Source organism: Pinus tabuliformis, chromosome 9 (genome assembly GCF_031772625.1).
Source record: "Pinus tabuliformis cultivar Carrire ecotype Pingquan chromosome 9, CPIR1, whole genome shotgun sequence".
In the NCBI taxonomy this organism is placed as follows: domain Eukaryota; kingdom Viridiplantae; phylum Streptophyta; class Pinopsida; order Pinales; family Pinaceae; genus Pinus; species Pinus tabuliformis.
In genome coordinates, this window is record NC_142307.1 from 397480131 (window position 1) to 397493350 (window position 13220).

The 13220-nt window shown below is 34.8% G+C and overlaps 1 pseudogene; it reads left to right on the forward strand.

The window, feature by feature from the left end:
* The first annotated feature begins 11694 nt into the window (after window positions 1-11694).
* LOC149148817 (nuclear pore complex protein NUP50A-like) lies at window positions 11695-12399 on the forward strand (annotated as a pseudogene).
* The last annotated feature ends 821 nt before the right edge of the window (window positions 12400-13220 follow it).

Below are 13220 nucleotides of genomic sequence, written 5' to 3' on the forward strand. Positions count from 1 at the left end.
TTAATACGAATCCAATGGTGCAAACAATGCATAAATCCGAGTCCGGATGAAGAAATTAGAGCCAATCAAAGATTTAGGTCAAAAGTCAATGCCTATTCTGAGCGATCAGTTAAATAGTGCATGTAGGTCCTTCAACGGCTATATGATCAGGCTATGGTTGAATTGTTACTCAACTTGTCCTGACGATGAACCACACTAGTTGGTTCGAAACGTGTCGACAAATGATTCTCTATGTGATTTTGCCGAAATTATTCTCACAAACAAAGTATGGATCACAGAAGACTAAACTCTTTAGTCAATGCCTATGTCAGCAAGACACATGAAAACCCGAGAATTAGTCACAGGTTCTAGATGATGTTAGCAAAGAAGGAATGGCATATGTGTGATTGGTTCACACCACAGTCATTGGATCATCCGATCAAAGGAGATCGACGCATATCGCGTCGAGACATGCAAGCAAGTTATCCTTGAAAATGGACATTGTGAGGTTATGCAAAAGAAGTTAAACTCCTTTGAGTTCTGGTAGGGAAGCGGTAAGCGGTTTCTCGCGGGCCTCAAAGGTTGGAAATGGTTTTTCAGAAATCTATGTGATTCCACTTAGTGGTCGACACATAGCATCCTGAAACAAATTTTCTCGCGTGTTTTCATAGAATTAACTGACATGGTAGTTGGAGCATGAGATTGCGTGGCAGCCGTCGGATCAAGAAGGACAAATCGACAGTGAAGATCGTCTGGGTTAGTTGACGAGCAGGATGCAATAACCCTTGGATCGTATGGTCTCAAGATCTACACAGGGGAAAAGGCCAAACGGTTGGGGTCAACTCCACACCCACAAGTTCTTTGGTTTATCCTCTGTTTTTAATGTAATCGTATTATTCCGCATTTATTGCAGTTTGTAACTAAACATGGTATATTAATACCATATCACCAAAAAAGTTGACAGAGTGTGGTTTTGAACCGTTCCAGGGGGTCTGGAGGTCATAGTGGCCAAGTACAGTCGAGTGTATACTCGTTTTGACTCGAAAAATCAAGTTGAACTCAGTGGTGAGATCCATTTTTGTGTTTGAGACTCTATTTCTGAGCTCACACCTGTAACAACAATTTGAAGACATAATAGAGAGGTCAGCACTAGAAGCGAAAGGACCAGGAGACATAGCCAGGAATTCTGGTGAACTCCTTTATTAAATTTGGTTGTGTTGATGTGTTTGAATGTGTTTTCTAATTGTTTAAGTGTTTATGTTATTCGCAATCTTTTCGATCCGTTGCACTAAGTAACATAGGCAACTTCACACATAGTCTATAATACCTTTTTCATTAACGGATCACCAATGAAACCAATCTCACTTTGCTTTTCGTAAAACCAATGTTGAATTTATATTTTTTTTATACATAATAATTATATGTATTTTTAATTAGGACCGAAATTGACATTATATTAAATTTGTTAAATTTTAATGTTAAACATTTACGCTTGAAATCTACCCCATATTGGGTTGTAGAGTGCCTATGAGCGCAATAAAACAAATTTTAAGCATTTCTTTTGTTTAGTTTTATTTAGGTATATATTAACAAATTTATTTCAATTTGTATGCTTTATCTTGTTCTATTTCAATCTTGATATTTCCTTGTTTTCTTAAATTTTTGTTATGGTTGATAATATCGATTGTCTGAATTTAGTTTTTTTAGTCATCATTCACTCGTTGTTGATTACACTATTCTTCTTTGATATTTTATTTGAAATGTCATATATACATCTTTATGAGTATTTGTAAAGAATAATAAATCCAATTGGCTCTATTGAAGTTTGTACAGAAGATGAGGAAAATAACGCTACAACTATGTAGTCATTATCTTATTGACTTATAAAATCCTGATATTAGTATTGACTTGTGATGCAACCTGGTTACCCCAACTTCCAATAACCCCAGGCTAACTCCACACATAGCTCTGTATTTACATCAAATTCAGAAAATTTCAGGCTCATAGGTTAGCGCCAATATCACCAATTTCCTTAATCCATATAACAATGGACTTTTCCCCTTTAACATCTTCAAATTAAAACAACACAAAATACCCTTACCTTTCACATAGATTGTTAAAAACGTGATTCTTTTTTCCACTTAGCAATATTAGCACAAATCCCAACATAATTTCACCCTCTAAACGGGGCAATACAAAGGTTGGCAAAATAGAGACTTAAAAATCAAACACACAGTCTTGAATATTTTTTATGTGCAATTATGTTGCTACAAGATGATTTTTTAGCATCTGATTTCCAATTTATGTTTCATCGCTATAGAATGATTTCTTACCGCCCACTAAAATTATGTATTGCAATTTCAGGGAAGATGAAACAACCTAGCTCCTTTCCCAGGTCGACTCCCTAACTTTCTCCTTAACATAGTGAACAATTTCACTTTCCTTTCTTCACCAATATTTACAACAACATAACAAATTTTCCAACAAAAAAATCAGTCAAAGAGGTTTTTTTTTTTTTAATCAGAACTCCAAACACGGTACTCTACCTCTATAACAACACTAAAATCACTATAAATACTAGGGAACCACTATTCCACAACACAAAAGCATATTCCTTCTATAGACTTTAAGATTGATACAAAAGGAATCCCAAAAGACAAACATATTATCAAAATGATTGAAGCCACAAGGATTAATTTTTTTAATGTAAGTCATTTTAGCAACTTACAGGTTCTCAAAATGACCAAACATGCATGGAAAAGTTAAGAATTTATAACAATTCACAACAGGAAATGTTTCAATGTAACTACAGAGCTTCAATTCGTTTAATAATATCCCAACTTATAACTCCAAATTGTTGTTTATTATGCCAATCACATAGAAATACCTTCCATTCACACAGATTGAAGGTACAAGCATCTTCAAAAACCTCATAACTATAGTTACACAGAGAAACAAAAAGTTCCTCTCTTTTTTCACTCTCTATTCTCCTCTCTTGGGAGCTTCTCCTCTTCTCTTCTTCTCCTTTCCAAACACTCTCTCTTATTGTTTCCCAAAAGAAATCAATCATGACAAACAATAGTCACAAAGGGAGAAGCATTTCCCCTTCTCCACAGAATAAGAGAAACTGAAAAGTATTATTTACATTAGAAAATAACTTCTCAAACTTATTAAAACTCACTTCCTAATGTAAATATCTACAATTTCTTACAAAACATTTCAAAATTCCTCCCAGCATTACCATGTGATCATCCCATCACATTGGTATGCTCTTTTCCATACTCTCACATCTTGTGCTTGGTCTATTCACTTGCATCATACTCCTAAGGTGAAAATATTCATGGTCTCTTGACCATGTGCTGATGAAGTGAATCTTCCTCGATCCCAAGCTTTTCGTTATAGTTGGTTCTTCTCCTTGTCATGCCACTGCTCTACTATTTTCTCCTACTGTAGTTTTCCTCCTTCTTTGTAGATGAAATCTTGCTCTACAATTTGCAACATGTTTTCCTTTATTCGCCTCTTCCCTTCATACCTCTTCTATTGAGGCTTTTTCAATGTCAACTTCATTATTCTCTCTATTTCCACAACCAACCTCTCCTCTGGCTAACACAAACCATTATTTCCTGGATGAAATTTGTTTCTTTCCCCTACTAACATCTTCGTGGTTGAAGCTAATTCCTCCATTCCTTTATCTTCCCTGAAGATCTTGTATCTATGTTGGGATTGATCTTTGCTTCCCTCTACCAGTTGCTATGTTTCCTTCATGTAAAATTTGTCTTTCGTTCCTCCATAGATATTTAAGACACTTGTTTGTCTTTCCTCCTACTGCACTTTAACAAATGTATTGTTGTCTCCTTGCTAAAACATATTTTTCTTGTCCTCAAGCTACTGTATCTCTTCCTTCTTCTCATCCAAATATGTAGAATTGTTATGGATGCCATCTTCTATATTTCTCGCCAGCCATTTTTCTAAAAATTCAATTTAAAAAATATTATTGACACAAGGAAATTATTCATCACATTCTACTTCAATTTCTCTGGGGGTAGTATAGATATCTATGTTATTATACATGTATAAATTATCTTCTCCATTTGTATCATCTTCTACCAACTTCTCCAAAAACTGTAGTTCAACTACACACCTTACAAGCACTTCATCTTTCTCTAGAACTGAAATCAAGGTCTGCTTGTCCTTCCTCATCTCCAATTTCTAATCATGTTCAACTTCAATACTTTGGACATGAATTTCTTCAACTTATCCATTTTTAACAAAATTCAAATTATATCCAATCTTCATCTTTGTAACAATCTTCAATGATTGTCTTTCTTTTTTACCTATGCAACCTGAAAACACACATAATTTGTTAGTTTCAAAATCACAAGGCCTAGTAACCTCAGAAGGCCTAGTAACCTCATTTGATCCACTCTCCAAATAATTTGTGAGACACACAATGAGCCCATCATCAACGTCTTCTTCATTCCTTTCATCCTCTCCAAGGATGGATTCTTTTTCCAGTGTACAAATGTACAATGGCTCTTTCTTACTTTCTCCAAGCATCCTTTCCTCATGCAACACTAAATCTTCCAAGATTCCCATCAAATATTCATCTACTTCATCCACTATAACATAATCCTCATTAATATCCACACACGTGTTCATCACCCTTAAGTTGTTCTTCCATGGAAAAATTTTCCCATGGCACATAATCTTCATCTTGATTATCCTTTGTCTTCCTTCTAACCTATATAACAAAAATTAGTGATTGTTCCTCATATATGCACAAAACAAAATCAATGTGTTGTCCTTAATCTGGAACAATTCCTACATTCACACACCAATTTCTAAAATCAAAATCGTCATGGCTTGTATCCTCCATTTAAATCTCGACCATCATACTTTGATTGTCCACACTACTTTTGAGACTCTCAACTAGTCTCTCATCAACATTTTCTTCACTCTGGTCTTTAGTTTCCAAATGGCCCATGAGACTTCCATATAGTCTCCCTTCAACATTACCATTCTATCTCTCTTATAAGTTTACTCTTTTTTTAAGTTCACAAAGAACTTCTTCTTCAACAATTTTCCTTTGCTACAACTCAACTCCTTTGAGCTTTTCGTCCAACTGACCATTTATCTTTTGTTCAAATCCTTGAGCTTCTCTATCAACTTAGCATTTGATCTCTGCCTCATATTCACCTACAAAAAATTCCATTTTAATTTCTTTCGAAGAGTCCATTTGTAACCCTAGTCTTCTTCATATTTCTGTAGCAGTCCTCTCATCATCTCTAGTTTTAATTTAATTTCAGCTGCTTATATATCAAGTTTGTCCTGACTTGATATACTATGGATTCTCTCTAAAATTTTACTATGACTCTTAGTAGGCACAAATATCCTTCTTCTATGAGCTTCTCCATTCTCATGGTGAGCTGCAAACAAACCACTACAACAAGATGACTCCATCAACCTATTTGTAAATATCATAGTAAGCTCACCCTTCCCTAGTCTTCTCTTGGTATTTATGTTGACTTCTTTCTCTGAAGTCTTCACTTGAGAATTCTATGCTCTTATAGCTTCTACATTCAATTTACTCACCTTCTTCCTCTGAGAACTTTTCTTTTCCTCCTTCTCTATTGCAAGGTTCCTTACCATCATCATCAAGAACTCTCTTTTTTCTTGGTTACAGTCATCAACTGTAAACATCATCACTGCTACTTGTAATCAGTAATTAATTAACAAAATACCATTATCTCACTATCCAAATATCTATTGAACATGCATCACTGCTATTGCAATATTCTTTTTTGGATCTACCTTCAATGTTACAGTCTTCTAATGTCCTTCACTCAGAAATTTTTGTTTTCAGATCTATCTTCAAAACAAATATGATCTACTTCCTCCCAAAGTAGATTTTCTTCCACACACTGTCTTCTTCAGATTTCCATCATGCAATCATCAATCTTCAAATTCAATAAGAATTAAAACAAAATAAGTTACCTCAATCATATTTTCAAACCTAATTTTGCTCCATGCTTATGCCGTGAACTTTGAACTTTACTGGCTTCCGAATTGTTTGGCTTTGATACCACTTGATGTAGCCCGATTACCCTAGATAACAATAACCATAGGCTAACACCACACATAGATGTGTATTTACATCAAATTCAAAAAAAATTAGGCTCATAGGTCGATGTCAATATCACCAATCTCCTCAATCCATATAATACTGGATTTGGACCTTTAACATCTTGAATTTCAAACAATACAAGATACCCCTAACTTTCACATGGGTTGTTAAAAAGGGGATTATATTTTCCACTTAGCAAGGTTAACACAAATCCTAGCGCTATTTCAAAATCCAAATGGAGCAATGTGAAGGTTGGCCAAGCATAGACTTAAAAATCAAACATGCAACCCTATAAAAAAAAATTGTGCAATCCCATCGATACGAAATGATTTTGTAGGGCCTGTTAAAATTTTGTATTGCGGTTTTAGGGAGGATGAAACATCCTGAATCCTTTCCTAGGTCAACTCCCAATGTCCCTAACTTGCTCCTTGACATAGTGAAAAATTTTGCTTTCCTTTCTTCACCGGGATTCACAACACCATAACAAATTTTCCAACCAAAAATTAGTCAAAGAGGGTTTTTTTTTTTAGAACTCCAAACAGGGTAATTTGTCTCTGTAACAACACTCAAATCACTGTAAATACTAGGGAACCACTATTCTAGAACACAACAATACATTCCTTCTACAGACTTTAAGATTGATACAACAAGAATCCCAAAAGACAAATAGATTATCACAACAATTGAAGCCACAAGGTTTTAATTTTTTTTATGTAAATTGGTCCAGCAAGCTATTGGTTCTCAAAATGTCTAAACACACATGGATAAATCAATAATTAATAAATTTTCATAATAGGAAATGATTTAATGTAACTATAGAGCTTCGATTCGTTTAATAATCAGACCAATTACAGCCCCAAATTGTTTTTTATTATTCCATTCACACAGAAATACCTTTTGTTCACATAGATTGAAGGTATAAGCATCTATAAAAAACTTAGAACTATAGTTACACAGAGAAACAAAATAAATTTCCTCTCTTCTCTCACTCTCTCTTCTCCTCTCTTGGGAGTTTCTCCTCTTCCCTTCTTCTCCTTTCCAAGAACTCTTTCTTATTGTGAATCAACCAAGAGTCACAAAGGGTGAACCATTCCCCCTTCTCCAAAAAATAAGAGAAGCTAAAAACTATTATTTAAATTAGTAAATAACTTCTCCAACTTATCAAAACTTACTTCCTAAAGTAAATATTTACAATTTCTTATAAAACATTTGAAAATTCCTTCCAGCATTACCATGTGACCATACCATCACATTGGTATGCTATTGTCCAGACTCTCACATCTTGTGCTTGGTCTATGCACGTGCATAAACCTGTCATTATTCCAACAAGATGTTAATTTATGACTCCATGTTGCTTTAGAAACAACTTCCCTTGAAACTTTGTTGTTATGTAGATTTAAAATAGATAGGCGAGCATATTTGTTTTCCTTTAGTGAGAGGGGTTTCTTCGGTTGGTTCTATTCTTTCTTCATGTTATGCAAAACCAGAGATCCTAAATTCAATATAGTCACTTATATTTCCTTGTGGAGTTGCCAAATGTTGACACAAATTTCAAAAATTCTTGAATTTGTATAACATCCTACAAAATTGTGCCTCTATCATTTCTTTGTCATACTTAAAATGACCCTAAATTTATTTGTTTCCAATTATCATGACCAAATGGAGAGCACCATAAGAAATTTAATATTTCATCAGGGAATGTCTAAGCATATGTTTTTTTATGATAGAGATATTGGATATTCATAATAGTGACAAAATGATTAATTTTTCTTTTAGTTATATTGGTGGACATATATGAGCCTAAATGCATAAATATAGAGAACCATTTGCTTATTTTTCAAAAGAGCATAGTGACAATTATGAGTTTTTCCTTGCATTCATATTGAAAAAGTTTTATATTGGACATATCAAACATTTATGGCAATAAAATGGCATTATTATACATTTGCATATAGTATGTGGTTATGATAAGGAAGGTTATTGTGTTGATTCTATTAGGGTCCGACCCTAGCCCATTTATTAATGTAATAGGCCCAAGGGCCCTTATAAGAATCATAATTAGTTAATTTAATAAATAAATTTCATATGTGGTTAACCACACTAATGATGATTGTAAGTGGTTGACCCAAATAATAAAAAAGGGACCACAATTAGTTAAAAACGAGGTATAACTAATAAATAAAGTGGTTAAATTGCATTATGAAAGGGATCATGCGTACTTATGGTTTTGGATCTCATGAGACTATATATAATCAAATATAGTAATGGAAGTCTTGTCTTGTTTTGTTGTAATTGACCTATTCTCTACTGGAGATTGCCTCATCGAAGAGGAAAGTGAACAATATTGATGCATATCTTAATATAATATTTCATTTTCTGCCATAACATTGTGTTATTTTCTATGGCATCTCTGGAATATTTCACACTTTGATAGTTTTTATATTAAGCATACTATGAGTGGTATTAGAGCTCTTTCCCAAGCCAACTACAACCCAAATTTGGGAAAAAAATATTTTTAGGCTAGAGACGTGTTCTAACATCTTTAAACTATAGAGATCTCTCATTACGTACATCAACATGCGATTGGGAAAGCATATACGTGGGAAATACAAGAGGTGGTCACATTTTGTGGAATCCCTTGTAATCTCTGTTTGTACCCCTTCAAGTATTAGTGCATTAGATAACATGTGTACATGGAATGCTCTTCCACGTACCTATCATATATTGGAAGTCCCCATAGGTTAACTTGAAACCAACCTTAGATAAGTTGTTAGTTGTCTTGCTACTATAGTACACCAAGAACATCAATTGGGAAGATTATTCGCATGTACCAAGGGTAGTCAAGTAGTACGTCTAACGACATGGACGATCCTCCTTAGTTGGTGCTCTGAAATATTGAGCTGAGTACTATTGTTGGACCCTTGTGGTATATCATGATCTATAGTACCTGAAACTCCTTTATCACCATAATTCCCTAACTTCCTATTGTCTGGCCATCAAATTCCTACACATTTTGCAATATCCAGAAATGGGGGTCTCCGTTGCCGCAGTACAAATTAGTTGGTACCACCAAATTCCTACATATTATTCTGTATCAATAATGTAACCGCCTCCTCCCACATTTACCCAGTTTCACTAACTTTCTTGGGGTAAACATGAGCTGAGATTCATTATGATAAGACTCAACCTCGTATATGAAATTAAGGAAACAGATTCAACAACTTAAGACCTTATCGACTTCCATCAAGTGCTACAAGACCTCCAGGAGCAACCCAACCCCTCCAGGTGTCCAACCCCTGAGATGACTCTTTTTTTCACTAACCTAAAGCCCTAGTTTCTCCCTTACCAAGCCCTCCAAGTGACTAAGAGCTTCCAATCACTCTCATGAGATTTCTTAAGTGAAACTATGACCTTTTTCTACCAGTGTTATTCCAACGACTGAGATATTTAAGGCTATTTTCTAGGGCTAGGCCCAGTCATTGCCGAGAATTCCATGAAACTCCCAAAATTCATAAAAGACATAGAAACAATTCTTGTAAACCAAAACTAAAACTAGGACTTGACCTAACCTTCCCCAACCGGGACTAAAATTTTGTCAAACACTTGGTAGACATACAACCTACAAGTCATAAATGCAAGTATGAACATAAAGAGCTAAAAAATTATCTAATGTTTAACAAGAAGGATCAATGCCTTCTGATATTAGCTATTATAACATCAATTAGACACACATGGAATGTGAGGAGACATGAGTGATAAAAAAATGAATTGCTCTTACTATTAACATTGATGTACATTTATAATACATTCTTGTGACTATTGGCTTAATCTTCCAACGTCTCTTGGACTCCTTTTGACTATTCAACTTCCTCAACATAACCCTTAGTGTATTAGGTGTCCAACATGCCCCCCTTAATCCAAATGGGCATGTATCAGTCCAAGAAGAGAGATATAATACAACATAAATAATGCATGACAGAAATAGGTTGAATTTTCTATTTAAAATGAAAGTATAAGGTGGGATAACTAGAGGTCTCAACTGATGATGGTTTAAGGATTACCACCAACATTGGAATGCATAGTACAGTTCCCAAAACTCTTCCAAATTTGGAAAGAAGCTAAAGTATGATGCTAGAGGAAGTGTCCCAATTATTTGAGGGAAACTCTCAACATGAAGATGGAGGTCTCCACCCTTCATATATGGTTTAAGGTTTACCACCAACCAAAGGCATGCTCATGGGCTTCTCTATATCTGGCTACAACTCTGAATCTGGTATGGCAGGTTGTGGGTCAGGCTCATTTGATGTGGTTTTGAAGCTTGTAGATGACCATCACTCCCCCCCTGTCAGGTACAAGGCGAGAATATGGAGAAAACTCAACTGCAATATTGTTCAATACTCTAGAGCAAGTTCTAACATATGACTGAAATATCTTCTTGGTTGTTGAAGTCCATTACCAAGAAGCGATCCATCCAAGATGAATATTTGTTCTTGCAGGTGGCTTGTTTTTGAAGCATATGTTTGAATAATGGATGAAGATCAAAACAATGATCTTTCATATGGACAACTTGGTCACAATGTTTCCATTTAACATTTTGTTGTTGTTGTTATGGAAGAGGAGAAGAATATGGAACATCTGAAGGTGAACTGTCATGAAGGAATCCAACACTTTGAAATTGGATGGGTTTTGAGTAATATGGAATATGAAAGGACACATTCTTGTCATATCCAAGACTAGTTTTGTGCTTTTTATGGACAATATCTTCCCAAGGTCTAATGATGGGCTTGGGAAGTGCACACTTAATTTCTGCATCTTTCTAAAAATATGCTCCTTTATTGGGTACAAGATTGATTTGCTGCTTATGGGAGTTTGTCTCAATTTTATGAATAGAAGCAGGTTCAGAATGATGAATCCATTGTTGTAATTCTTCTTTCTGAATCTGAGATTCAAGTTGCAAAAACTTCATATTTTCTTATGCACCTTGAAGACAAATTTGAATATCAGAAATAATGTCCTTGATGAGTTTAATGATGCTTTCAACAGTAGACATGATTAGATTTTTCAATAACTCTAATAAATTTTCAATTTGATCCATTAAAACTTAAAATTTTCTTGCAATTCCACCCTTTAACAATTAGCAAATAGTAATGAGGAAAATAAATACCGACTTGAGGTCTTAACTCATATGCTATGGATTTTGCTAAGCAAAAACAATCTTCTAGCTATGCTTTGAACAAGGTATATAATAATCATGATCTTATGTTTTGAGACAACACTGGTTAATCCACACTCAACATACAACTCAATATTCCACAAATACCTCAAGAGGATTTGAATTTGATCATCCCAAGTCCAAGTCCTTTATGAGGGCTACTTCAAGATCAAATAGTTTTCCAACCAAGTCCAAGTGAAGGTTCACCGAACCAAATCCTCTTCTGGTGAAGTGCCTAATCCATTTGCAGCCATAGAATTGGTTCCACCTACTGCTACTCCACAAGTGGTAGATGCCTCTGAATTTGAAAAAGATTAACACATAAGAGTCAATTCCTACTATTCTCATAAAGCATTCTGGGAATTAGAGTGTTTCTAGAATGTCTTATTTTTCCTTCTCTAGCTTCTCCTTTGATACTAAAATAACACCATTTGGATCAACCCCAAATTTTGGCTGGTTTAACTTTAGCTCAGCATCCGCTTTTGGTTCTCTATCAAGTACAAGGTCATTGACTGGCACAGGATCCTTGTTTGGGAAAAAGCTAGTCAGTGATGATTCAACTCCAATTGATTCACCTGGAACTACAAGTGATAGTGCAACTCCACTCTAGCTATTTGGAGAACCAGCAACTGAGAAAGTTTCAGTAGCTGGAAGTGGCTTTGGTAGTATTCAAGAAGTATCAATAGAAACAGGTGAAGAGAAAGAAAAAGCAGTGTTTACTGTTGATGCTTCTCTTTTTCAGTATATAAATGGGGGATGGAAGGAATGAGGAAAGGGTGAACTTAAACTGAACATCCCCACAGTAGATACTGGAAGGGAAAGGCTTGTGATGAGGTCAAGAGGTAATTATAGGTTGATCCTCAATACTAATCTTTATCCAGATATGAAATTGACGGGTATGGAGCAACAAGGCTTTTCTTTTGCTTGCATCAACAGTGCAGGCGATGGTAAGGATGGCCTTGCTACATTTGCACTGAAGTTTAAAGACAGTTTAATAGCTGAAGACTTCCGAGTAGCCATTGAAGCATACAAATATAGATCACCTGCACAGTCGAGAGTGCTGGAGAATTCATTGAAGACGTGAAGATTCTCTAATTGTTTGAAAGAGTTCCGAGAATGGGTTGATGCTATGGTGATTTCTCCACCCTAAAAAAACATGCTTACTAAGAGAATTCCCTCCTTTTAACATTCCCAAAGTGTATATCTATATATATATATATATATATATATATATATATATATATATATATATATATATATATATATATATATATATATATATATATATATATATATATAGATATATATATATATATATATATATATATATATATATATATATGCGAATGCACCATAAGGACTCAACCAATACTCTCAGCGTTCAACCAAATTCAACACAATTCAATGTTGAACGGAAACTAGCAATGACAGAAGCATGTAAAAACTTTACTGCAAAGATAATGAACCAATCTTCAATACATCAAGGACTGGTTAGAGAAAGCACATGTAGTATTCCAATGCATGGACTGAGTGCTTTATTCAAAGATTAAAGTACTTACAAATTGTAAGGCTCAACGCGTTGAGAATTCAATAGATTTCTAGCAATGTATTGAAACTTTGTACAAAGATTGCTAGGAGATAAGCTATTGTATCAATTCAATACAAAGAGAATAGACTTAGACGTAGAGAATCGACAGAGTAGATGGACAAAGATCCAGTCATTAGGCATGCAACGATATAGAACTGAGAAACGTTACCTCTATCCTAACAAATGCTTACAAAGACACAAACCCACAAGCTTCATGGAGACAAAGAAGAACAGGCTTATACAGGCCACAAAACAAAGTGGCTCACACAATATTGAGAAAATTACGAATGAAATCACTTTGATACCATGTTAGACAC